This window comes from Ambystoma mexicanum, chromosome 5p (assembly GCF_040938575.1).
Source record: "Ambystoma mexicanum isolate Mex_15411 chromosome 5p, UKY_AmexF1_1, whole genome shotgun sequence".
NCBI classification, from domain to species: Eukaryota; Metazoa; Chordata; class Amphibia; order Caudata; family Ambystomatidae; genus Ambystoma; species Ambystoma mexicanum.
In genome coordinates, this window is record NC_090930.1 from 716,694,873 (window position 1) to 716,717,332 (window position 22,460).

A 22,460-nucleotide genomic window follows, 5' to 3' on the forward strand; every position below is an offset into this window, starting at 1 on the left:
CCAAAGCCGAGCTCGCCCACCATCCCTAGCCTCATCAGACCAAGACCTTGCCCGGGACCCTGGGGCAGAGGGCTGCAGAAATGGTTGCGTACCGGTTTGGAGGAGAAAAGCAGGGGAGGGAGGGGTCGTAGCTGCTTGATTTGCATACAGAGCTGTGGTCTGCTGGGAAAGTGCAGCCTTTGGAGCTTGGCAAAGGCTTCGCAAGGGGCCCGAGCATTGCCCTCGCCCCGTTTGTTGACAGGTTCTCCTTCTATGGGCTGAAGGGCCCTGTAGCCTGATTTGAGGTTGGACGCTCTATTATTCACAGGGGTGTACCGGGCCTAGACGGTGACTGGCTGACCCGTCAGGGCATCGCCCGTTTGGAAGCCCGTTTCGGAAGCGGAGGCGGGAATCCCTGCCCAATTTTCTTTTGGGGTGGTAGGGCTGTTGGCGGGGTTGCACAAGCTCTGCCAACTTTGGCGGCTTAAGCTTGGGATGCGAGGGACATGGTACAAAAATGCAAAGGTTTTCCAGGAAAAGAGTCTACGGGCAACGATTCCTTGTTGCTCTTTTCAGGTGAACTCAAGCCTCAGGGCTTTGAGGTAGGGGCACTGCCTACAGACAGCAGGAAAGGGCTTGTGCGAAGCTGCTGCCGCATTTAGGTAAGAAGAGTAAAAACCTGTACCAGGAGTGGGGCTCGAACCCACGCGGACACTTGTCCATTGGATCTTAAGTCCAACGCCTTAACCACTCGGCCATCCTGGTGAGCTGCTGCAAAGGGCTTCGAATTGAATCTTTGCTGTTTCAGCAGCAGGCGAACAAGTGGAAAACCAGCCCAGAGTGCCCCCTGCAGGAGGTTGGATGGAATTGGCTTGCGAGCGGCAAACGTCTCTCACTTAACAGCATTACAATAGCCTCCAGCTGACTGCAAGTACGGTTGCGGAAACCTCCCGGGTGCTGCAGTCGTTTCCCCGGTGGCCTAGTGGTGAGGATTTGGTGCTTTCACTGCCACGGGCCTGGCTTCGAGTCCCCGACCAGAGTGTGTGCTTTGAGTAAAGGTGGTCTAGGGCAGTCCAGAGGCAGGCTGAGCCTCGAAGGCTGGTGCAGGCCTTGGTGTGCGAGCCCGAAAAAAGGGCAGCTCCTATGTCATCCCTTCTTGCCCTCCGGCACTTGCTGTACAAGCAAAGCCCCCTTTGAACTCTGCATGGTAACCCTGCTGTGTCTCGCAGGCAATCATGGCCTGCCGCCTTTTAATAAACGTGCTCTCCCACGAAGCAGTTCTCCTAAGGAGGGTTAGTTGTGAGTGTGCATCTTCAGCGGCAGCCTCTAGGGGGAGCTTCAGCACTGACCCACAAAAGCTCATAGCGAGGAAGGCTGTCCTTTCAGGAGAGCAAGACAGGAATATCAGCGCTTGGAAGTGAAAGCGCAAACGTTCCCAAAGTGATGCTGTCTTCAATCTCTAAGCTCCCCTTTTCGCAGACCATCACAAGTGTTTTTGTTTTCTTTCTTTCTTTCTTTCTTTCTTTATTTCTTTATTTATTAGCAGAAACGGCCCCCGAAGACCTGCAGGCACTGGTGCCCATTGTAGCAGAGGCCCTCAGCCTTTGGACTCGGACGCCACCATCTGAGCGACACGCAACGGGGTGCACCCACCGTCCCTGGTGGTCTAGTGGTTAGGATTCGGCGCTCTCACCGCCGCGGCCTGGGTTCGATTCCCGGTCAGGGAAGGAGCTCTTTTAACAACTGACATTTTTATTTACAGCAATGCAGTTAACTGGCGACCGGAAATCTTGCTCCCAGATGCAGATTTGCGTGCACAAAATGGAGGAAGTGCCCTCAGCGCGACGCAAAACGTGTTTATGGCAGAGTCCCATTCATTCTCCTGTCGCTGCGGAAAGACTGCCCTTGACGCAAAAAAGGCAGCTTCCTTTTTCACCGCTGGAGAGAACCTATCTGCTCGGCCCTCCCCCTCTCTTCCCAGTCCCCCAATGGACTGGCCTTTGAGGCACCTGCAGGCATTGTGCACTCGGACACCACTGCCCGGCCTTCCCGAGTTGTCCAGCGGTCTCCCTGGTGGTCTAGTGGTTAGGATTCGGCGCGGCCCGGGTTCGATTCCCGGTCAGGGAAGAGAGGCTTTTACTGAATGACATTTTTACAGAAATTCAAACAACTGCGTCTCAAAAAATATTTCTTTCAAATGTAGCTTCACTCACAGGCAATAGCGGCGTGGCTCCCCTGGCGGTAACTCCAAGCATCTTTTCAGCATGGTCCCTTACCGGAAGCTGTCGCCGCTAGAAGTGGGCCTGTGCCCCAAAAAGGAAGCTTTCTTTCTTCCAAAGCTGTAGAGAAAATATTAGTCCTGTCGCCCTGCCAAAGCCGAGCTCGCCCACCATCCCTAGCCTCATCAGACCAAGACCTTGCCCGGGACCCTGGGGCAGAGGGCTGCAGAAATGGTTGCGTACCGGTTTGGAGGAGAAAAGCAGGGGAGGGAGGGGTCGTAGCTGCTTGATTTGCATACAGAGCTGTGGTCTGCTGGGAAAGTGCAGCCTTTGGAGCTTGGCAAAGGCTTCGCAAGGGGCCCGAGCATTGCCCTCGCCCCGTTTGTTGACAGGTTCTCCTTCTATGGGCTGAAGGGCCCTGTAGCCTGATTTGAGGTTGGACGCTCTATTATTCACAGGGGTGTACCGGGCCTAGACGGTGACTGGCTGACCCGTCAGGGCATCGCCCGTTTGGAAGCCCGTTTCGGAAGCGGAGGCGGGAATCCCTGCCCAATTTTCTTTTGGGGTGGTAGGGCTGTTGGCGGGGTTGCACAAGCTCTGCCAACTTTGGCGGCTTAAGCTTGGGATGCGAGGGACATGGTACAAAAATGCAAAGGTTTTCCAGGAAAAGAGTCTACGGGCAACGATTCCTTGTTGCTCTTTTCAGGTGAACTCAAGCCTCAGGGCTTTGAGGTAGGGGCACTGCCTACAGACAGCAGGAAAGGGCTTGTGCGAAGCTGCTGCCGCATTTAGGTAAGAAGAGTAAAAACCTGTACCAGGAGTGGGGCTCGAACCCACGCAGACACTTGTCCATTGGATCTTAAGTCCAGCGCCTTAACCACTCGGCCATCCTGGTGAGCTGCTGCAAAGGGCTTCGAATTGAATCTTTGCTGTTTCAGCAGCAGGCGAACAAGTGGAAAACCAGCCCAGAGTGCCCCCTGCAGGAGGTTGGATGGAATTGGCTTGCGAGCGGCAAACGTCTCTCACTTAACAGCATTACAATAGCCTCCAGCTGACTGCAAGTACGGTTGCGGAAACCTCCCGGGTGCTGCAGTCGTTTCCCCGGTGGCCTAGTGGTGAGGATTTGGTGCTTTCACTGCCACGGGCCTGGCTTCGAGTCCCCGACCAGAGTGTGTGCTTTGAGTAAAGGTGGTCTAGGGCAGTCCAGAGGCAGGCTGAGCCTCGAAGGCTGGTGCAGGCCTTGGTGTGCGAGCCCGAAAAAAGGGCAGCTCCTATGTCATCCCTTCTTGCCCTCCGGCACTTGCTGTACAAGCAAAGCCCCCTTTGAACTCTGCATGGTAACCCTGCTGTGTCTCGCAGGCAATCATGGCCTGCCGCCTTTTAATAAACGTGCTCTCCCACGAAGCAGTTCTCCTAAGGAGGGTTAGTTGTGAGTGTGCATCTTCAGCGGCAGCCTCTAGGGGGAGCTTCAGCACTGACCCACAAAAGCTCATAGCGAGGAAGGCTGTCCTTTCAGGAGAGCAAGACAGGAATATCAGCGCTTGGAAGTGAAAGCGCAAACGTTCCCAAAGTGATGCTGTCTTCAATCTCTAAGCTCCCCTTTTCGCAGACCATCACAAGTGTTTTTGTTTTCTTTCTTTCTTTCTTTCTTTCTTTATTTCTTTATTTATTAGCAGAAACGGCCCCCGAAGACCTGCAGGCACTGGTGCCCATTGTAGCAGAGGCCCTCAGCCTTTGGACTCGGACGCCACCATCTGAGCGACACGCAACGGGGTGCACCCACCGTCCCTGGTGGTCTAGTGGTTAGGATTCGGCGCTCTCACCGCCGCGGCCTGGGTTCGATTCCCGGTCAGGGAAGGAGCTCTTTTAACAACTGACATTTTTATTTACAGCAATGCAGTTAACTGGCGACCGGAAATCTTGCTCCCAGATGCAGATTTGCGTGCACAAAATGGAGGAAGTGCCCTCAGCGCGACGCAAAACGTGTTTATGGCAGAGTCCCATTCATTCTCCTGTCGCTGCGGAAAGACTGCCCTTGACGCAAAAAAGGCAGCTTCCTTTTTCACCGCTGGAGAGAACCTATCTGCTCGGCCCTCCCCCTCTCTTCCCAGTCCCCCAATGGACTGGCCTTTGAGGCACCTGCAGGCATTGTGCACTCGGACACCACTGCCCGGCCTTCCCGAGTTGTCCAGCGGTCTCCCTGGTGGTCTAGTGGTTAGGATTCGGCGCGGCCCGGGTTCGATTCCCGGTCAGGGAAGAGAGGCTTTTACTGAATGACATTTTTACAGAAATTCAAACAACTGCGTCTCAAAAAATATTTCTTTCAAATGTAGCTTCACTCACAGGCAATAGCGGCGTGGCTCCCCTGGCGGTAACTCCAAGCATCTTTTCAGCATGGTCCCTTACCGGAAGCTGTCGCCGCTAGAAGTGGGCCTGTGCCCCAAAAAGGAAGCTTTCTTTCTTCCAAAGCTGTAGAGAAAATATTAGTCCTGTCGCCCTGCCAAAGCCGAGCTCGCCCACCATCCCTAGCCTCATCAGACCAAGACCTTGCCCGGGACCCTGGGGCAGAGGGCTGCAGAAATGGTTGCGTACCGGTTTGGAGGAGAAAAGCAGGGGAGGGAGGGGTCGTAGCTGCTTGATTTGCATACAGAGCTGTGGTCTGCTGGGAAAGTGCAGCCTTTGGAGCTTGGCAAAGGCTTCGCAAGGGGCCCGAGCATTGCCCTCGCCCCGTTTGTTGACAGGTTCTCCTTCTATGGGCTGAAGGGCCCTGTAGCCTGATTTGAGGTTGGACGCTCTATTATTCACAGGGGTGTACCGGGCCTAGACGGTGACTGGCTGACCCGTCAGGGCATCGCCCGTTTGGAAGCCCGTTTCGGAAGCGGAGGCGGGAATCCCTGCCCAATTTTCTTTTGGGGTGGTAGGGCTGTTGGCGGGGTTGCACAAGCTCTGCCAACTTTGGCGGCTTAAGCTTGGGATGCGAGGGACATGGTACAAAAATGCAAAGGTTTTCCAGGAAAAGAGTCTACGGGCAACGATTCCTTGTTGCTCTTTTCAGGTGAACTCAAGCCTCAGGGCTTTGAGGTAGGGGCACTGCCTACAGACAGCAGGAAAGGGCTTGTGCGAAGCTGCTGCCGCATTTAGGTAAGAAGAGTAAAAACCTGTACCAGGAGTGGGGCTCGAACCCACGCAGACACTTGTCCATTGGATCTTAAGTCCAACGCCTTAACCACTCGGCCATCCTGGTGAGCTGCTGCAAAGGGCTTCGAATTGAATCTTTGCTGTTTCAGCAGCAGGCGAACAAGTGGAAAACCAGCCCAGAGTGCCCCCTGCAGGAGGTTGGATGGAATTGGCTTGCGAGCGGCAAACGTCTCTCACTTAACAGCATTACAATAGCCTCCAGCTGACTGCAAGTACGGTTGCGGAAACCTCCCGGGTGCTGCAGTCGTTTCCCCGGTGGCCTAGTGGTGAGGATTTGGTGCTTTCACTGCCACGGGCCTGGCTTCGAGTCCCCGACCAGAGTGTGTGCTTTGAGTAAAGGTGGTCTAGGGCAGTCCAGAGGCAGGCTGAGCCTCGAAGGCTGGTGCAGGCCTTGGTGTGCGAGCCCGAAAAAAGGGCAGCTCCTATGTCATCCCTTCTTGCCCTCCGGCACTTGCTGTACAAGCAAAGCCCCCTTTGAACTCTGCATGGTAACCCTGCTGTGTCTCGCAGGCAATCATGGCCTGCCGCCTTTTAATAAACGTGCTCTCCCACGAAGCAGTTCTCCTAAGGAGGGTTAGTTGTGAGTGTGCATCTTCAGCGGCAGCCTCTAGGGGGAGCTTCAGCACTGACCCACAAAAGCTCATAGCGAGGAAGGCTGTCCTTTCAGGAGAGCAAGACAGGAATATCAGCGCTTGGAAGTGAAAGCGCAAACGTTCCCAAAGTGATGCTGTCTTCAATCTCTAAGCTCCCCTTTTCGCAGACCATCACAAGTGTTTTTGTTTTCTTTCTTTCTTTCTTTCTTTATTTCTTTATTTATTTATTTATTAGCAGAAACGGCCCCCGAAGACCTGCAGGCACTGGTGCCCATTGTAGCAGAGGCCCTCAGCCTTTGGACTCGGACGCCACCATCTGAGCGACACGCAACGGGGTGCACCCACCGTCCCTGGTGGTCTAGTGGTTAGGATTCCGCGGCCCGGGTTCGATTCCCGGTCAGGGAAGGAGCTCTTTTAACAACTGACATTTTTATTTACAGCAATGCAGTTAACTGGCGACCGGAAATCTTGCTCCCAGATGCAGATTTGCGTGCACAAAATGGAGGAAGTGCCCTCAGCGCGACGCAAAACGTGTTTATGGCAGAGTCCCATTCATTCTCCTGTCGCTGCGGAAAGACTGCCCTTGACGCAAAAAAGGCAGCTTCCTTTTTCACCGCTGGAGAGAACCTATCTGCTCGGCCCTCCCCCTCTCTTCCCAGTCCCCCAATGGACTGGCCTTTGAGGCACCTGCAGGCATTGTGCACTCGGACACCACTGCCCGGCCTTCCCGAGCTGTCCAGCGGTCTCCCTGGTGGTCTAGTGGTTAGGATTCGGCGCTCTCACCGCCGCGGCCCGGGTTCGATTCCCGGTCAGGGAAGAGAGGCTTTTACTGAATGACATTTTTACAGAAATTCAAACAACTGCGTCTCAAAAAATATTTCTTTCAAATGTAGCTTCACTCACAGGCAATAGCGGCGTGGCTCCCCTGGCGGTAACTCCAAGCATCTTTTCAGCATGGTCCCTTACCGGAAGCTGTCGCCGCTAGAAGTGGGCCTGTGCCCCAAAAAGGAAGCTTTCTTTCTTCCAAAGCTGTAGAGAAAATATTAGTCCTGTCGCCCTGCCAAAGCCGAGCTCGCCCACCATCCCTAGCCTCATCAGACCAAGACCTTGCCCGGGACCCTGGGGCAGAGGGCTGCAGAAATGGTTGCGTACCGGTTTGGAGGAGAAAAGCAGGGGAGGGAGGGGTCGTAGCTGCTTGATTTGCATACAGAGCTGTGGTCTGCTGGGAAAGTGCAGCCTTTGGAGCTTGGCAAAGGCTTCGCAAGGGGCCCGAGCATTGCCCTCGCCCCGTTTGTTGACAGGTTCTCCTTCTATGGGCTGAAGGGCCCTGTAGCCTGATTTGAGGTTGGACGCTCTATTATTCACAGGGGTGTACCGGGCCTAGACGGTGACTGGCTGACCCGTCAGGGCATCGCCCGTTTGGAAGCCCGTTTCGGAAGCGGAGGCGGGAATCCCTGCCCAATTTTCTTTTGGGGTGGTAGGGCTGTTGGCGGGGTTGCACAAGCTCTGCCAACTTTGGCGGCTTAAGCTTGGGATGCGAGGGACATGGTACAAAAATGCAAAGGTTTTCCAGGAAAAGAGTCTACGGGCAACAATTCCTTGTTGCTCTTTTCAGGTGAACTCAAGCCTCAGGGCTTTGAGGTAGGGGCACTGCCTACAGACAGCAGGAAAGGGCTTGTGCGAAGCTGCTGCCGCATTTAGGTAAGAAGAGTAAAAACCTGTACCAGGAGTGGGGCTCGAACCCACGCGGACACTTGTCCATTGGATCTTAAGTCCAACGCCTTAACCACTCGGCCATCCTGGTGAGCTGCTGCAAAGGGCTTCGAATTGAATCTTTGCTGTTTCAGCAGCAGGCGAACAAGTGGAAAACCAGCCCAGAGTGCCCCCTGCAGGAGGTTGGATGGAATTGGCTTGCGAGCGGCAAACGTCTCTCACTTAACAGCATTACAATAGCCTCCAGCTGACTGCAAGTACGGTTGCGGAAACCTCCCGGGTGCTGCAGTCGTTTCCCCGGTGGCCTAGTGGTGAGGATTTGGTGCTTTCACTGCCACGGGCCTGGCTTCGAGTCCCCGACCAGAGTGTGTGCTTTGAGTAAAGGTGGTCTAGGGCAGTCCAGAGGCAGGCTGAGCCTCGAAGGCTGGTGCAGGCCTTGGTGTGCGAGCCCGAAAAAAGGGCAGCTCCTATGTCATCCCTTCTTGCCCTCCGGCACTTGCTGTACAAGCAAAGCCCCCTTTGAACTCTGCATGGTAACCCTGCTGTGTCTCGCAGGCAATCATGGCCTGCCGCCTTTTAATAAACGTGCTCTCCCACGAAGCAGTTCTCCTAAGGAGGGTTAGTTGTGAGTGTGCATCTTCAGCGGCAGCCTCTAGGGGGAGCTTCAGCACTGACCCACAAAAGCTCATAGCGAGGAAGGCTGTCCTTTCAGGAGAGCAAGACAGGAATATCAGCGCTTGGAAGTGAAAGCGCAAACGTTCCCAAAGTGATGCTGTCTTCAATCTCTAAGCTCCCCTTTTCGCAGACCATCACAAGTGTTTTTGTTTTCTTTCTTTCTTTCTTTCTTTCTTTATTTCTTTATTTATTAGCAGAAACGGCCCCCGAAGACCTGCAGGCACTGGTGCCCATTGTAGCAGAGGCCCTCAGCCTTTGGACTCGGACGCCACCATCTGAGCGACACGCAACGGGGTGCACCCACCGTCCCTGGTGGTCTAGTGGTTAGGATTCGGCGCTCTCACCACCGCGGCCCGGGTTCGATTCCCGGTCAGGGAAGGAGCTCTTTTAACAACTGACATTTTTATTTACAGCAATGCAGTTAACTGGCGACCGGAAATCTTGCTCCCAGATGCAGATTTGCGTGCACAAAATGGAGGAAGTGCCCTCAGCGCGACGCAAAACGTGTTTATGGCAGAGTCCCATTCATTCTCCTGTCGCTGCGGAAAGACTGCCCTTGACGCAAAAAAGGCAGCTTCCTTTTTCACCGCTGGAGAGAACCTATCTGCTCGGCCCTCCCCCTCTCTTCCCAGTCCCCCAATGGACTGGCCTTTGAGGCACCTGCAGGCATTGTGCACTCGGACACCACTGCCCGGCCTTCCCGAGTTGTCCAGCGGTCTCCCTGGTGGTCTAGTGGTTAGGATTCGGCGCTCTCACCGCCGCGGCCCGGGTTCGATTCCCGGTCAGGGAAGAGAGGCTTTTACTGAATGACATTTTTACAGAAATTCAAACAACTGCGTCTCAAAAAATATTTCTTTCAAATGTAGCTTCACTCACAGGCAATAGCGGCGTGGCTCCCCTGGCGGTAACTCCAAGCATCTTTTCAGCATGGTCCCTTACCGGAAGCTGTCGCCGCTAGAAGTGGGCCTGTGCCCCAAAAAGGAAGCTTTCTTTCTTCCAAAGCTGTAGAGAAAATATTAGTCCTGTCGCCCTGCCAAAGCCGAGCTCGCCCACCATCCCTAGCCTCATCAGACCAAGACCTTGCCCGGGACCCTGGGGCAGAGGGCTGCAGAAATGGTTGCGTACCGGTTTGGAGGAGAAAAGCAGGGGAGGGAGGGGTCGTAGCTGCTTGATTTGCATACAGAGCTGTGGTCTGCTGGGAAAGTGCAGCCTTTGGAGCTTGGCAAAGGCTTCGCAAGGGGCCCGAGCATTGCCCTCGCCCCGTTTGTTGACAGGTTCTCCTTCTATGGGCTGAAGGGCCCTGTAGCCTGATTTGAGGTTGGACGCTCTATTATTCACAGGGGTGTACCGGGCCTAGACGGTGACTGGCTGACCCGTCAGGGCATCGCCCGTTTGGAAGCCCGTTTGGAAGCCCGTTTCGGAAGCCGTGAGGAAGCGGAGGCGGGAATCCCTGCCCAATTTTCTTTTGGGGTGGTAGGGCTGTTGGCGGGGTTGCACAAGCTCTGCCAACTTTGGCGGCTTAAGCTTGGGATGCGAGGGACATGGTACAAAAATGCAAAGGTTTTCCAGGAAAAGAGTCTACGGGCAACGATTCCTTGTTGCTCTTTTCAGGTGAACTCAAGCCTCAGGGCTTTGAGGTAGGGGCACTGCCTACAGACAGCAGGAAAGGGCTTGTGCGAAGCTGCTGCCGCATTTAGGTAAGAAGAGTAAAAACCTGTACCAGGAGTGGGGCTCGAACCCACGCGGACACTTGTCCATTGGATCTTAAGTCCAACGCCTTAACCACTCGGCCATCCTGGTGAGCTGCTGCAAAGGGCTTCGAATTGAATCTTTGCTGTTTCAGCAGCAGGCGAACAAGTGGAAAACCAGCCCAGAGTGCCCCCTGCAGGAGGTTGGATGGAATTGGCTTGCGAGCGGCAAACGTCTCTCACTTAACAGCATTACAATAGCCTCCAGCTGACTGCAAGTACGGTTGCGGAAACCTCCCGGGTGCTGCAGTCGTTTCCCCGGTGGCCTAGTGGTGAGGATTTGGTGCTTTCACTGCCACGGGCCTGGCTTCGAGTCCCCGACCAGAGTGTGTGCTTTGAGTAAAGGTGGTCTAGGGCAGTCCAGACGCAGGCTGAGCCTCGAAGGCTGGTGCAGGCCTTGGTGTGCGAGCCCGAAAAAAGGGCAGCTCCTATGTCATCCCTTCTTGCCCTCCGGCACTTGCTGTACAAGCAAAGCCCCCTTTGAACTCTGCATGGTAACCCTGCTGTGTCTCGCAGGCAATCATGGCCTGCCGCCTTTTAATAAACGTGCTCTCCCACGAAGCAGTTCTCCTAAGGAGGGTTAGTTGTGAGTGTGCATCTTCAGCGGCAGCCTCTAGGGGGAGCTTCAGCACTGACCCACAAAAGCTCATAGCGAGGAAGGCTGTCCTTTCAGGAGAGCAAGACAGGAATATCAGCGCTTGGAAGTGAAAGCGCAAACGTTCCCAAAGTGATGCTGTCTTCAATCTCTAAGCTCCCCTTTTCGCAGACCATCACAAGTGTTTTTGTTTTCTTTCTTTCTTTCTTTCTTTATTTCTTTATTTATTTATTTATTAGCAGAAACGGCCCCCGAAGACCTGCAGGCACTGGTGCCCATTGTAGCAGAGGCCCTCAGCCTTTGGACTCGGACGCCACCATCTGAGCGACACGCAACGGGGTGCACCCACCGTCCCTGGTGGTCTAGTGGTTAGGATTCGGCGCTCTCACCGCCGCGGCCCGGGTTCGATTCCCGGTCAGGGAAGGAGCTCTTTTAACAACTGACATTTTTATTTACAGCAATGCAGTTAACTGGCGACCGGAAATCTTGCTCCCAGATGCAGATTTGCGTGCACAAAATGGAGGAAGTGCCCTCAGCGCGACGCAAAACGTGTTTATGGCAGAGTCCCATTCATTCTCCTGTCGCTGCGGAAAGACTGCCCTTGACGCAAAAAAGGCAGCTTCCTTTTTCACCGCTGGAGAGAACCTATCTGCTCGGCCCTCCCCCTCTCTTCCCAGTCCCCCAATGGACTGGCCTTTGAGGCACCTGCAGGCATTGTGCACTCGGACACCACTGCACGGCCTTCCCGAGCTGTCCAGCGGTCTCCCTGGTGGTCTAGTGGTTAGGATTCGGCGCTCTCACCTCCGCGGCCCGGGTTCGATTCCCGGTCAGGGAAGAGAGGCTTTTACTGAATGACATTTTTACAGAAATTCAAACAACTGCGTCTCAAAAAATATTTCTTTCAAATGTAGCTTCACTCACAGGCAATAGCGGCGTGGCTCCCCTGGCGGTAACTCCAAGCATCTTTTCAGCATGGTCCCTTACCGGAAGCTGTCGCCGCTAGAAGTGGGCCTGTGCCCCAAAAAGGAAGCTTTCTTTCTTCCAAAGCTGTAGAGAAAATATTAGTCCTGTCGCCCTGCCAAAGCCGAGCTCGCCCACCATCCCTAGCCTCATCAGACCAAGACCTTGCCCGGGACCCTGGGGCAGAGGGCTGCAGAAATGGTTGCGTACCGGTTTGGAGGAGAAAAGCAGGGGAGGGAGGGGTCGTAGCTGCTTGATTTGCATACAGAGCTGTGGTCTGCTGGGAAAGTGCAGCCTTTGGAGCTTGGCAAAGGCTTCGCAAGGGGCCCGAGCATTGCCCTCGCCCCGTTTGTTGACAGGTTCTCCTTCTATGGGCTGAAGGGCCCTGTAGCCTGATTTGAGGTTGGACGCTCTATTATTCACAGGGGTGTACCGGGCCTAGACGGTGACTGGCTGACCCGTCAGGGCATCGCCCGTTTGGAAGCCCGTTTCGGAAGCGGAGGCGGGAATCCCTGCCCAATTTTCTTTTGGGGTGGTAGGGCTGTTGGCGGGGTTGCACAAGCTCTGCCAACTTTGGCGGCTTAAGCTTGGGATGCGAGGGACATGGTACAAAAATGCAAAGGTTTTCCAGGAAAAGAGTCTACGGGCAACGATTCCTTGTTGCTCTTTTCAGGTGAACTCAAGCCTCAGGGCTTTGAGGTAGGGGCACTGCCTACAGACAGCAGGAAAGGGCTTGTGCGAAGCTGCTGCCGCATTTAGGTAAGAAGAGTAAAAACCTGTACCAGGAGTGGGGCTCGAACCCACGCAGACACTTGTCCATTGGATCTTAAGTCCAAACCACTCGGCCATCCTGGTGAGCTGCTGCAAAGGGCTTCGAATTGAATCTTTGCTGTTTCAGCAGCAGGCGAACAAGTGGAAAACCAGCCCAGAGTGCCCCCTGCAGGAGGTTGGATGGAATTGGCTTGCGAGCGGCAAACGTCTCTCACTTAACAGCATTACAATAGCCTCCAGCTGACTGCAAGTACGGTTGCGGAAACCTCCCGGGTGCTGCAGTCGTTTCCCCGGTGGCCTAGTGGTGAGGATTTGGTGCTTTCACTGCCACGGGCCTGGCTTCGAGTCCCCGACCAGAGTGTGTGCTTTGAGTAAAGGTGGTCTAGGGCAGTCCAGAGGCAGGCTGAGCCTCGAAGGCTGGTGCAGGCCTTGGTGTGCGAGCCCGAAAAAAGGGCAGCTCCTATGTCATCCCTTCTTGCCCTCCGGCACTTGCTGTACAAGCAAAGCCCCCTTTGAACTCTGCATGGTAACCCTGCTGTGTCTCGCAGGCAATCATGGCCTGCCGCCTTTTAATAAACGTGCTCTCCCACGAAGCAGTTCTCCTAAGGAGGGTTAGTTGTGAGTGTGCATCTTCAGCGGCAGCCTCTAGGGGGAGCTTCAGCACTGACCCACAAAAGCTCATAGCGAGGAAGGCTGTCCTTTCAGGAGAGCAAGACAGGAATATCAGCGCTTGGAAGTGAAAGCGCAAACGTTCCCAAAGTGATGCTGTCTTCAATCTCTAAGCTCCCCTTTTCGCAGACCATCACAAGTGTTTTTGTTTTCTTTCTTTCTTTCTTTCTTTCTTTATTTCTTTATTTATTTATTTATTAGCAGAAACGGCCCCCGAAGACCTGCAGGCACTGGTGCCCATTGTAGCAGAGGCCCTCAGCCTTTGGACTCGGACGCCACCATCTGAGCGACACGCAACGGAGTGCACCCACCGTCCCTGGTGGTCTAGTGGTTAGGATTCGGCGCTCTCACCGCCGCGGCCCGGGTTCGATTCCCGGTCAGGGAAGGAGCTCTTTTAACAACTGACATTTTTATTTACATGCAAAGGAGTTAACTGGCGACCGGAAATCTTGCTCCCAGATGCAGATTTGCGTGCACAAAATGGAGGAAGTGCCCTCAGCGCGACGCAAAACGTGTTTATGGCAGAGTCCCATTCATTCTCCTGTCGCTGCGGAAAGACTGCCCTTGACGCAAAAAAGGCAGCTTCCTTTTTCACCGCTGGAGAGAACCTATCTGCTCGGCCCTCCCCCTCTCTTCCCAGTCCCCCAATGGACTGGCCTTTGAGGCACCTGCAGGCATTGTGCACTCGGACACCACTGCCCGGCCTTCCCGAGCTGTCCAGCGGTCTCCCTGGTGGTCTAGTGGTTAGGATTCGGCGCTCTCACCGCCGCGGCCCGGGTTCGATTCCCGGTCAGGGAAGAGAGGCTTTTACTGAATGACATTTTTACAGAAATTCAAACAACTGCGTCTCAAAAAATATTTCTTTCAAATGTAGCTTCACTCACAGGCAATAGCGGCGTGGCTCCCCTGGCGGTAACTCCAAGCATCTTTTCAGCATGGTCCCTTACCGGAAGCTGTCGCCGCTAGAAGTGGGCCTGTGCCCCAAAAAGGAAGCTTTCTTTCTTCCAAAGCTGTAGAGAAAATATTAGTCCTGTCGCCCTGCCAAAGCCGAGCTCGCCCACCATCCCTAGCCTCATCAGACCAAGACCTTGCCCGGGACCCTGGGGCAGAGGGCTGCAGAAATGGTTGCGTACCGGTTTGGAGGAGAAAAGCAGGGGAGGGAGGGGTCGTAGCTGCTTGATTTGCATACAGAGCTGTGGTCTGCTGGGAAAGTGCAGCCTTTGGAGCTTGGCAAAGGCTTCGCAAGGGGCCCGAGCATTGCCCTCGCCCCGTTTGTTGACAGGTTCTCCTTCTATGGGCTGAAGGGCCCTGTAGCCTGATTTGAGGTTGGACGCTCTATTATTCACAGGGGTGTACCGGGCCTAGACGGTGACTGGGTGACCCGTCAGGGCATCGCCCGTTTGGAAGCCCGTTTCGGAAGCCGTGAGGAAGCGGAGGCGGGAATCCCTGCCCAATTTTCTTTTGGGGTGGTAGGGCTGTTGGCGGGGTTGCACAAGCTCTGCCAACTTTGGCGGCTTAAGCTTGGGATGCGAGGGACATGGTACAAAAATGCAAAGGTTTTCCAGGAAAAGAGTCTACGGGCAACAATTCCTTGTTGCTCTTTTCAGGTGAACTCAAGCCTCAGGGCTTTGAGGTAGGGGCACTGCCTACAGACAGCAGGAAAGGGCTTGTGCGAAGCTGCTGCCGCATTTAGGTAAGAAGAGTAAAAACCTGTACCAGGAGTGGGGCTCGAACCCACGCGGACACTTGTCCATTGGATCTTAAGTCCAACGCCTTAACCACTCGGCCATCCTGGTGAGCTGCTGCAAAGGGCTTCGAATTGAATCTTTGCTGTTTCAGCAGCAGGCGAACAAGTGGAAACCAGCCCAGAGTGCCCCCTGCAGGAGGTTGGATGGAATTGGCTTGCGAGCGGCAAACGTCTCTCACTTAACAGCATTACAATAGCCTCCAGCTGACTGCAAGTACGGTTGCGGAAACCTCCCGGGTGCTGCAGTCGTTTCCCCGGTGGCCTAGTGGTGAGGATTTGGTGCTTTCACTGCCACGGGCCTGGCTTCGAGTCCCCGACCAGAGTGTGTGCTTTGAGTAAAGGTGGTCTAGGGCAGTCCAGAGGCAGGCTGAGCCTCGAAGGCTGGTGCAGGCCTTGGTGTGAGAGCCCGAAAAAAGGGCAGCTCCTATGTCATCCCTTCTTGCCCTCCGGCACTTGCTGTACAAGCAAAGCCCCCTTTGAACTCTGCATGGTAACCCTGCTGTGTCTCGCAGGCAATCATGGCCTGCCGCCTTTTAATAAACGTGCTCTCCCACGAAGCAGTTCTCCTAAGGAGGGTTAGTTGTGAGTGTGCATCTTCAGCGGCAGCCTCTAGGGGGAGCTTCAGCACTGACCCACAAAAGCTCATAGCGAGGAAGGCTGTCCTTTCAGGAGAGCAAGACAGGAATATCAGCGCTTGGAAGTGAAAGCGCAAACGTTCCCAAAGTGATGCTGTCTTCAATCTCTAAGCTCCCCTTTTCGCAGACCATCACAAGTGTTTTTGTTTTCTTTCTTTCTTTCTTTCTTTATTTCTTTATTTATTTATTTATTAGCAGAAACGGCCCCCGAAGACCTGCAGGCACTGGTGCCCATTGTAGCAGAGGCCCTCAGCCTTTGGACTCGGACGCCACCATCTGAGCGACACGCAACGGGGTGCACCCACCGTCCCTGGTGGTCTAGTGGTTAGGATTCGGCGCTCTCACCGCCGCGGCCCGGGTTCGATTCCCGGTCAGGGAAGGAGCTCTTTTAACAACTGACATTTTTATTTACAGCAATGCAGTTAACTGGCGACCGGAAATCTTGCTCCCAGATGCAGATTTGCGTGCACAAAATGGAGGAAGTGCCCTCAGCGCGACGCAAAACGTGTTTATGGCAGAGTCCCATTCATTCTCCTGTCGCTGCGGAAAGACTGCCCTTGACGCAAAAAAGGCAGCTTCCTTTTTCACCGCTGGAGAGAACCTATCTGCTCGGCCCTCCCCCTCTCTTCCCAGTCCCCCAATGGACTGGCCTTTGAGGCACCTGCAGGCATTGTGCACTCGGACACCACTGCCCGGCCTTCCCGAGCTGTCCAGCGGTCTCCCTGGTGGTCTAGTGGTTAGGATTCGGCGCTCTCACCGCCGCGGCCCGGGTTCGATTCCCGGTCAGGGAAGAGAGGCTTTTACTGAATGACATTTTTACAGAAATTCAAACAACTGCGTCTCAAAAAATATTTCTTTCAAATGTAGCTTCACTCACAGGCAATAGCGGCGTGGCTCCCCTGGCGGTAACTCCAAGCATCTTTTCAGCATGGTCCCTTACCGGAAGCTGTCGCCGCTAGAAGTGGGCCTGTGCCCCAAAAAGGAAGCTTTCTTTCTTCCAAAGCTGTAGAGAAAATATTAGTCCTGTCGCCCTGCCAAAGCCGAGCTCGCCCACCATCCCTAGCCTCATCAGACCAAGACCTTGCCCGGGACCCTGGGGCAGAGGGCTGCAGAAATGGTTGCGTACCGGTTTGGAGGAGAAAAGCAGGGGAGGGAGGGGTCGTAGCTGCTTGATTTGCATACAGAGCTGTGGTCTGCTGGGAAAGTGCAGCCTTTGGAGCTTGGCAAAGGCTTCGCAAGGGGCCCGAGCATTGCCCTCGCCCCGTTTGTTGACAGGTTCTCCTTCTATGGGCTGAAGGGCCCTGTAGCCTGATTTGAGGTTGGACGCTCTATTATTCACAGGGGTGTACCGGGCCTAGACGGTGACTGGCTGACCCGTCAGGGCATCGCCCGTTTGGAAGCCCGTTTGGAAGCCCGTTTCGGAAGCCGTGAGGAAGCGGAGGCGGGAATCCCTGCCCAATTTTCTTTTGGGGTGGTAGGGCTGTTGGCGGGGTTGCACAAGCTCTGCCAACTTTGGCGGCTTAAGCTTGGGATGCGAGGGACATGGTACAAAAATGCAAAGGTTTTCCAGGAAAAGAGTCTACGGGCAACGATTCCTTGTTGCTCTTTTCAGGTGAACTCAAGCCTCAGGGCTTTGAGGTAGGGGCACTGCCTACAGACAGCAGGAAAGGGCTTGTGCGAAGCTGCTGCCGCATTTAGGTAAGAAGAGTAAAAACCTGTACCAGGAGTGGGGCTCGAACCCACGCGGACACTTGTCCATTGGATCTTAAGTCCAACGCCTTAACCACTCGGCCATCCTGGTGAGCTGCTGCAAAGGGCTTCGAATTGAATCTTTGCTGTTTCAGCAGCAGGCGAACAAGTGGAAAACCAGCCCAGAGTGCCCCCTGCAGGAGGTTGGATGGAATTGGCTTGCGAGCGGCAAACGTCTCTCACTTAACAGCATTACAATAGCCTCCAGCTGACTGCAAGTACGGTTGCGGAAACCTCCCGGGTGCTGCAGTCGTTTCCCCGGTGGCCTAGTGGTGAGGATTTGGTGCTTTCACTGCCACGGGCCTGGCTTCGAGTCCCCGACCAGAGTGTGTGCTTTGAGTAAAGGTGGTCTAGGGCAGTCCAGAGGCAGGCTGAGCCTCGAAGGCTGGTGCAGGCCTTGGTGTGCGAGCCCGAAAAAAGGGCAGCTCCTATGTCATCCCTTCTTGCCCTCCGGCACTTGCTGTACAAGCAAAGCCCCCTTTGAACTCTGCATGGTAACCCTGCTGTGTCTCGCAGGCAATCATGGCCTGCCGCCTTTTAATAAACGTGCTCTCCCACGAAGCAGTTCTCCTAAGGAGGGTTAGTTGTGAGTGTGCATCTTCAGCGGCAGCCTCTAGGGGGAGCTTCAGCACTGACCCACAAAAGCTCATAGCGAGGAAGGCTGTCCTTTCAGGAGAGCAAGACAGGAATATCAGCGCTTGGAAGTGAAAGCGCAAACGTTCCCAAAGTGATGCTGTCTTCAATCTCTAAGCTCCCCTTTTCGCAGACCATCACAAGTGTTTTTGTTTTCTTTCTTTCTTTCTTTCTTTCTTTATTTCTTTATTTATTAGCAGAAACGGCCCCCGAAGACCTGCAGGCACTGGTGCCCATTGTAGCAGAGGCCCTCAGCCTTTGGACTCGGACGCCACCATCTGAGCGACACGCAACGGGGTGCACCCACCGTCCCTGGTGGTCTAGTGGTTAGGATTCGGCGCTCTCACCGCCGCGGCCTGGGTTCGATTCCCGGTCAGGGAAGGAGCTCTTTTAACAACTGACATTTTTATTTACAGCAATGCAGTTAACTGGCGACCGGAAATCTTGCTCCCAGATGCAGATTTGCGTGCACAAAATGGAGGAAGTGCCCTCAGCGCGACGCAAAACGTGTTTATGGCAGAGTCCCATTCATTCTCCTGTCGCTGCGGAAAGACTGCCCTTGACGCAAAAAAGGCAGCTTCCTTTTTCACCGCTGGAGAGAACCTATCTGCTCGGCCCTCCCCCTCTCTTCCCAGTCCCCCAATGGACTGGCCTTTGAGGCACCTGCAGGCATTGTGCACTCGGACACCACTGCCCGGCCTTCCCGAGTTGTCCAGCGGTCTCCCTGGTGGTCTAGTGGTTAGGATTCGGCGCTCTCACCGCCGCGGCCCGGGTTCGATTCCCGGTCAGGGAAGAGAGGCTTTTACTGAATGACATTTTTACAGAAATTCAAACAACTGCGTCTCAAAAAATATTTCTTTCAAATGTAGCTTCACTCACAGGCAATAGCGGCGTGGCTCCCCTGGCGGTAACTCCAAGCATCTTTTCAGCATGGTCCCTTACCGGAAGCTGTCGCCGCTAGAAGTGGGCCTGTGCCCCAAAAAGGAAGCTTTCTTTCTTCCAAAGCTGTAGAGAAAATATTAGTCCTGTCGCCCTGCCAAAGCCGAGCTCGCCCACCATCCCTAGCCTCATCAGACCAAGACCTTGCCCGGGACCCTGGGGCAGAGGGCTGCAGAAATGGTTGCGTACCGGTTTGGAGGAGAAAAGCAGGGGAGGGAGGGGTCGTAGCTGCTTGATTTGCATACAGAGCTGTGGTCTGCTGGGAAAGTGCAGCCTTTGGAGCTTGGCAAAGGCTTCGCAAGGGGCCCGAGCATTGCCCTCGCCCCGTTTGTTGACAGGTTCTCCTTCTATGGGCTGAAGGGCCCTGTAGCCTGATTTGAGGTTGGACGCTCTATTATTCACAGGGGTGTACCGGGCCTAGACGGTGACTGGCTGACCCGTCAGGGCATCGCCCGTTTGGAAGCCCGTTTCGGAAGCGGAGGCGGGAATCCCTGCCCAATTTTCTTTTGGGGTGGTAGGGCTGTTGGCGGGGTTGCACAAGCTCTGCCAACTTTGGCGGCTTAAGCTTGGGATGCGAGGGACATGGTACAAAAATGCAAAGGTTTTCCAGGAAAAGAGTCTACGGGCAACGATTCCTTGTTGCTCTTTTCAGGTGAACTCAAGCCTCAGGGCTTTGAGGTAGGGGCACTGCCTACAGACAGCAGGAAAGGGCTTGTGCGAAGCTGCTGCCGCATTTAGGTAAGAAGAGTAAAAACCTGTACCAGGAGTGGGCCTCGAACCCACGCGGACACTTGTCCATTGGATCTTAAGTCCAACGCCTTAACCACTCGGCCATCCTGGTGAGCTGCTGCAAAGGGCTTCGAATTGAATCTTTGCTGTTTCAGCAGCAGGCGAACAAGTGGAAAACCAGCCCAGAGTGCCCCCTGCAGGAGGTTGGATGGAATTGGCTTGCGAGCGGCAAACGTCTCTCACTTAACAGCATTACAATAGCCTCCAGCTGACTGCAAGTACGGTTGCGGAAACCTCCCGGGTGCTGCAGTCGTTTCCCCGGTGGCCTAGTGGTGAGGATTTGGTGCTTTCACTGCCACGGGCCTGGCTTCGAGTCCCCGACCAGAGTGTGTGCTTTGAGTAAAGGTGGTCTAGGGCAGTCCAGAGGCAGGCTGAGCCTCGAAGGCTGGTGCAGGCCTTGGTGTGCGAGCCCGAAAAAAGGGCAGCTCCTATGTCATCCCTTCTTGCCCTCCGGCACTTGCTGTACAAGCAAAGCCCCCTTTGAACTCTGCATGGTAACCCTGCTGTGTCTCGCAGGCAATCATGGCCTGCCGCCTTTTAATAAACGTGCTCTCCCACGAAGCAGTTCTCCTAAGGAGGGTTAGTTGTGAGTGTGCATCTTCAGCGGCAGCCTCTAGGGGGAGCTTCAGCACTGACCCACAAAAGCTCATAGCGAGGAAGGCTGTCCTTTCAGGAGAGCAAGACAGGAATATCAGCGCTTGGAAGTGAAAGCGCAAACGTTCCCAAAGTGATGCTGTCTTCAATCTCTAAGCTCCCCTTTTCGCAGACCATCACAAGTGTTTTTGTTTTCTTTCTTTCTTTCTTTCTTTATTTCTTTATTTATTTATTTATTAGCAGAAACGGCCCCCGAAGACCTGCAGGCACTGGTGCCCATTGTAGCAGAGGCCCTCAGCCTTTGGACTCGGACGCCACCATCTGAGCGACACGCAACGGGGTGCACCCACCGTCCCTGGTGGTCTAGTGGTTAGGATTCGGCGCTCTCACCGCCGCGGCCCGGGTTGGATTCCCGGTCAGGGAAGGAGCTCTTTTAACAACTGACATTTTTATTTACAGCAATGCAGTTAACTGGCGACCGGAAATCTTGCTCCCAGATGCAGATTTGCGTGCACAAAATGGAGGAAGTGCCCTCAGCGCGACGCAAAACGTGTTTATGGCAGAGTCCCATTCATTCTCCTGTCGCTGCGGAAAGACTGCCCTTGACGCAAAAAAGGCAGCTTCCTTTTTCACCGCTGGAGAGAACCTATCTGCTCGGCCCTCCCCCTCTCTTCCCAGTCCCCCAATGGACTGGCCTTTGAGGCACCTGCAGGCATTGTGCACTCGGACACCACTGCCCGGCCTTCCCGAGCTGTCCAGCGGTCTCCCTGGTGGTCTAGTGGTTAGGATTCGGCGCTCTCACCGCCGCGGCCCGGGTTCGATTCCCGGTCAGGGAAGAGAGGCTTTTACTGAATGACATTTTTACAGAAATTCAAACAACTGCGTCTCAAAAAATATTTCTTTCAAATGTAGCTTCACTCACAGGCAATAGCGGCGTGGCTCCCCTGGCGGTAACTCCAAGCATCTTTTCAGCATGGTCCCTTACCGGAAGCTGTCGCCGCTAGAAGTGGGCCTGTGCCCCAAAAAGGAAGCTTTCTTTCTTCCAAAGCTGTAGAGAAAATATTAGTCCTGTCGCCCTGCCAAAGCCGAGCTCGCCCACCATCCCTAGCCTCATCAGACCAAGACCTTGCCCGGGACCCTGGGGCAGAGGGCTGCAGAAATGGTTGCGTACCGGTTTGGAGGAGAAAAGCAGGGGAGGGAGGGGTCGTAGCTGCTTGATTTGCATACAGAGCTGTGGTCTGCTGGGAAAGTGCAGCCTTTGGAGCTTGGCAAAGGCTTCGCAAGGGGCCCGAGCATTGCCCTCGCCCCGTTTGTTGACAGGTTCTCCTTCTATGGGCTGAAGGGCCCTGTAGCCTGATTTGAGGTTGGACGCTCTATTATTCACAGGGGTGTACCGGGCCTAGACGGTGACTGGCTGACCCGTCAGGGCATCGCCCGTTTGGAAGCCCGTTTCGGAAGCGGAGGCGGGAATCCCTGCCCAATTTTCTTTTGGGGTGGTAGGGCTGTTGGCGGGGTTGCACAAGCTCTGCCAACTTTGGCGGCTTAAGCTTGGGATGCGAGGGACATGGTACAAAAATGCAAAGGTTTTCCAGGAAAAGAGTCTACGGGCAACGATTCCTTGTTGCTCTTTTCAGGTGAACTCAAGCCTCAGGGCTTTGAGGTAGGGGCACTGCCTACAGACAGCAGGAAAGGGCTTGTGCGAAGCTGCTGCCGCATTTAGGTAAGAAGAGTAAAAACCTGTACCAGGAGTGGGGCTCGAACCCACGCGGACACTTGTCCATTGGATCTTAAGTCCAACGCCTTAACCACTCGGCCATCCTGGTGAGCTGCTGCAAAGGGCTTCGAATTGAATCTTTGCTGTTTCAGCAGCAGGCGAACAAGTGGAAAACCAGCCCAGAGTGCCCCCTGCAGGAGGTTGGATGGAATTGGCTTGCGAGCGGCAAACGTCTCTCACTTAACAGCATTACAATAGCCTCCAGCTGACTGCAAGTACGGTTGCGGAAACCTCCCGGGTGCTGCAGTCGTTTCCCCGGTGGCCTAGTGGTGAGGATTTGGTGCTTTCACTGCCACGGGCCTGGCTTCGAGTCCCCGACCAGAGTGTGTGCTTTGAGTAAAGGTGGTCTAGGGCAGTCCAGAGGCAGGCTGAGCCTCGAAGGCTGGTGCAGGCCTTGGTGTGCGAGCCCGAAAAAAGGGCAGCTCCTATGTCATCCCTTCTTGCCCTCCGGCACTTGCTGTACAAGCAAAGCCCCCTTTG

The 22,460-nt window shown here is 54.7% G+C and overlaps 24 non-coding genes across 24 annotated transcripts; 15 read left to right on the forward strand and 9 right to left on the reverse strand.

Annotated features, from left to right (window-relative positions):
* Window positions 1–661: 661 nt before the first annotated feature.
* Window positions 662–744, reverse strand: TRNAL-UAA (transfer RNA leucine (anticodon UAA)). The gene has a single exon. It is a non-coding gene; the product is annotated as a tRNA-Leu (tRNA).
* Window positions 745–1,634: 890 nt separating this feature from the next.
* On the forward strand, window positions 1,635–1,706 carry TRNAE-CUC (transfer RNA glutamic acid (anticodon CUC)). The gene has a single exon. It is a non-coding gene; the product is annotated as a tRNA-Glu (tRNA).
* A 1,304-nt stretch (window positions 1,707–3,010) lies between these two features.
* On the reverse strand, window positions 3,011–3,093 carry TRNAL-UAA (transfer RNA leucine (anticodon UAA)). The gene has a single exon. It is a non-coding gene; the product is annotated as a tRNA-Leu (tRNA).
* Window positions 3,094–3,983: 890 nt separating this feature from the next.
* Window positions 3,984–4,055, forward strand: TRNAE-CUC (transfer RNA glutamic acid (anticodon CUC)). The gene has a single exon. It is a non-coding gene; the product is annotated as a tRNA-Glu (tRNA).
* Window positions 4,056–5,359: 1,304 nt separating this feature from the next.
* Window positions 5,360–5,442, reverse strand: TRNAL-UAA (transfer RNA leucine (anticodon UAA)). Its single transcript has one exon. It is a non-coding gene; the product is annotated as a tRNA-Leu (tRNA).
* Window positions 5,443–6,734: 1,292 nt separating this feature from the next.
* On the forward strand, window positions 6,735–6,806 carry TRNAE-CUC (transfer RNA glutamic acid (anticodon CUC)). The gene has a single exon. It is a non-coding gene; the product is annotated as a tRNA-Glu (tRNA).
* A 904-nt stretch (window positions 6,807–7,710) lies between these two features.
* Window positions 7,711–7,793, reverse strand: TRNAL-UAA (transfer RNA leucine (anticodon UAA)). The gene has a single exon. It is a non-coding gene; the product is annotated as a tRNA-Leu (tRNA).
* Window positions 7,794–8,683: 890 nt separating this feature from the next.
* Window positions 8,684–8,755, forward strand: TRNAE-CUC (transfer RNA glutamic acid (anticodon CUC)). Its single transcript has one exon. It is a non-coding gene; the product is annotated as a tRNA-Glu (tRNA).
* Window positions 8,756–9,095: 340 nt separating this feature from the next.
* On the forward strand, window positions 9,096–9,167 carry TRNAE-CUC (transfer RNA glutamic acid (anticodon CUC)). The gene has a single exon. It is a non-coding gene; the product is annotated as a tRNA-Glu (tRNA).
* Window positions 9,168–10,094: 927 nt separating this feature from the next.
* On the reverse strand, window positions 10,095–10,177 carry TRNAL-UAA (transfer RNA leucine (anticodon UAA)). The gene has a single exon. It is a non-coding gene; the product is annotated as a tRNA-Leu (tRNA).
* An 894-nt stretch (window positions 10,178–11,071) lies between these two features.
* On the forward strand, window positions 11,072–11,143 carry TRNAE-CUC (transfer RNA glutamic acid (anticodon CUC)). Its single transcript has one exon. It is a non-coding gene; the product is annotated as a tRNA-Glu (tRNA).
* Window positions 11,144–11,483: 340 nt separating this feature from the next.
* On the forward strand, window positions 11,484–11,555 carry TRNAE-CUC (transfer RNA glutamic acid (anticodon CUC)). Its single transcript has one exon. It is a non-coding gene; the product is annotated as a tRNA-Glu (tRNA).
* Window positions 11,556–13,433: 1,878 nt separating this feature from the next.
* On the forward strand, window positions 13,434–13,505 carry TRNAE-CUC (transfer RNA glutamic acid (anticodon CUC)). Its single transcript has one exon. It is a non-coding gene; the product is annotated as a tRNA-Glu (tRNA).
* Window positions 13,506–13,846: 341 nt separating this feature from the next.
* Window positions 13,847–13,918, forward strand: TRNAE-CUC (transfer RNA glutamic acid (anticodon CUC)). Its single transcript has one exon. It is a non-coding gene; the product is annotated as a tRNA-Glu (tRNA).
* Window positions 13,919–14,833: 915 nt separating this feature from the next.
* Window positions 14,834–14,916, reverse strand: TRNAL-UAA (transfer RNA leucine (anticodon UAA)). The gene has a single exon. It is a non-coding gene; the product is annotated as a tRNA-Leu (tRNA).
* An 893-nt stretch (window positions 14,917–15,809) lies between these two features.
* Window positions 15,810–15,881, forward strand: TRNAE-CUC (transfer RNA glutamic acid (anticodon CUC)). The gene has a single exon. It is a non-coding gene; the product is annotated as a tRNA-Glu (tRNA).
* Window positions 15,882–16,221: 340 nt separating this feature from the next.
* TRNAE-CUC (transfer RNA glutamic acid (anticodon CUC)) lies at window positions 16,222–16,293 on the forward strand. The gene has a single exon. It is a non-coding gene; the product is annotated as a tRNA-Glu (tRNA).
* Window positions 16,294–17,220: 927 nt separating this feature from the next.
* Window positions 17,221–17,303, reverse strand: TRNAL-UAA (transfer RNA leucine (anticodon UAA)). Its single transcript has one exon. It is a non-coding gene; the product is annotated as a tRNA-Leu (tRNA).
* An 890-nt stretch (window positions 17,304–18,193) lies between these two features.
* On the forward strand, window positions 18,194–18,265 carry TRNAE-CUC (transfer RNA glutamic acid (anticodon CUC)). The gene has a single exon. It is a non-coding gene; the product is annotated as a tRNA-Glu (tRNA).
* A 340-nt stretch (window positions 18,266–18,605) lies between these two features.
* On the forward strand, window positions 18,606–18,677 carry TRNAE-CUC (transfer RNA glutamic acid (anticodon CUC)). The gene has a single exon. It is a non-coding gene; the product is annotated as a tRNA-Glu (tRNA).
* A 904-nt stretch (window positions 18,678–19,581) lies between these two features.
* On the reverse strand, window positions 19,582–19,664 carry TRNAL-UAA (transfer RNA leucine (anticodon UAA)). Its single transcript has one exon. It is a non-coding gene; the product is annotated as a tRNA-Leu (tRNA).
* An 894-nt stretch (window positions 19,665–20,558) lies between these two features.
* On the forward strand, window positions 20,559–20,630 carry TRNAE-CUC (transfer RNA glutamic acid (anticodon CUC)). The gene has a single exon. It is a non-coding gene; the product is annotated as a tRNA-Glu (tRNA).
* A 340-nt stretch (window positions 20,631–20,970) lies between these two features.
* On the forward strand, window positions 20,971–21,042 carry TRNAE-CUC (transfer RNA glutamic acid (anticodon CUC)). The gene has a single exon. It is a non-coding gene; the product is annotated as a tRNA-Glu (tRNA).
* Window positions 21,043–21,946: 904 nt separating this feature from the next.
* Window positions 21,947–22,029, reverse strand: TRNAL-UAA (transfer RNA leucine (anticodon UAA)). Its single transcript has one exon. It is a non-coding gene; the product is annotated as a tRNA-Leu (tRNA).
* Window positions 22,030–22,460: the final 431 nt, after the last annotated feature.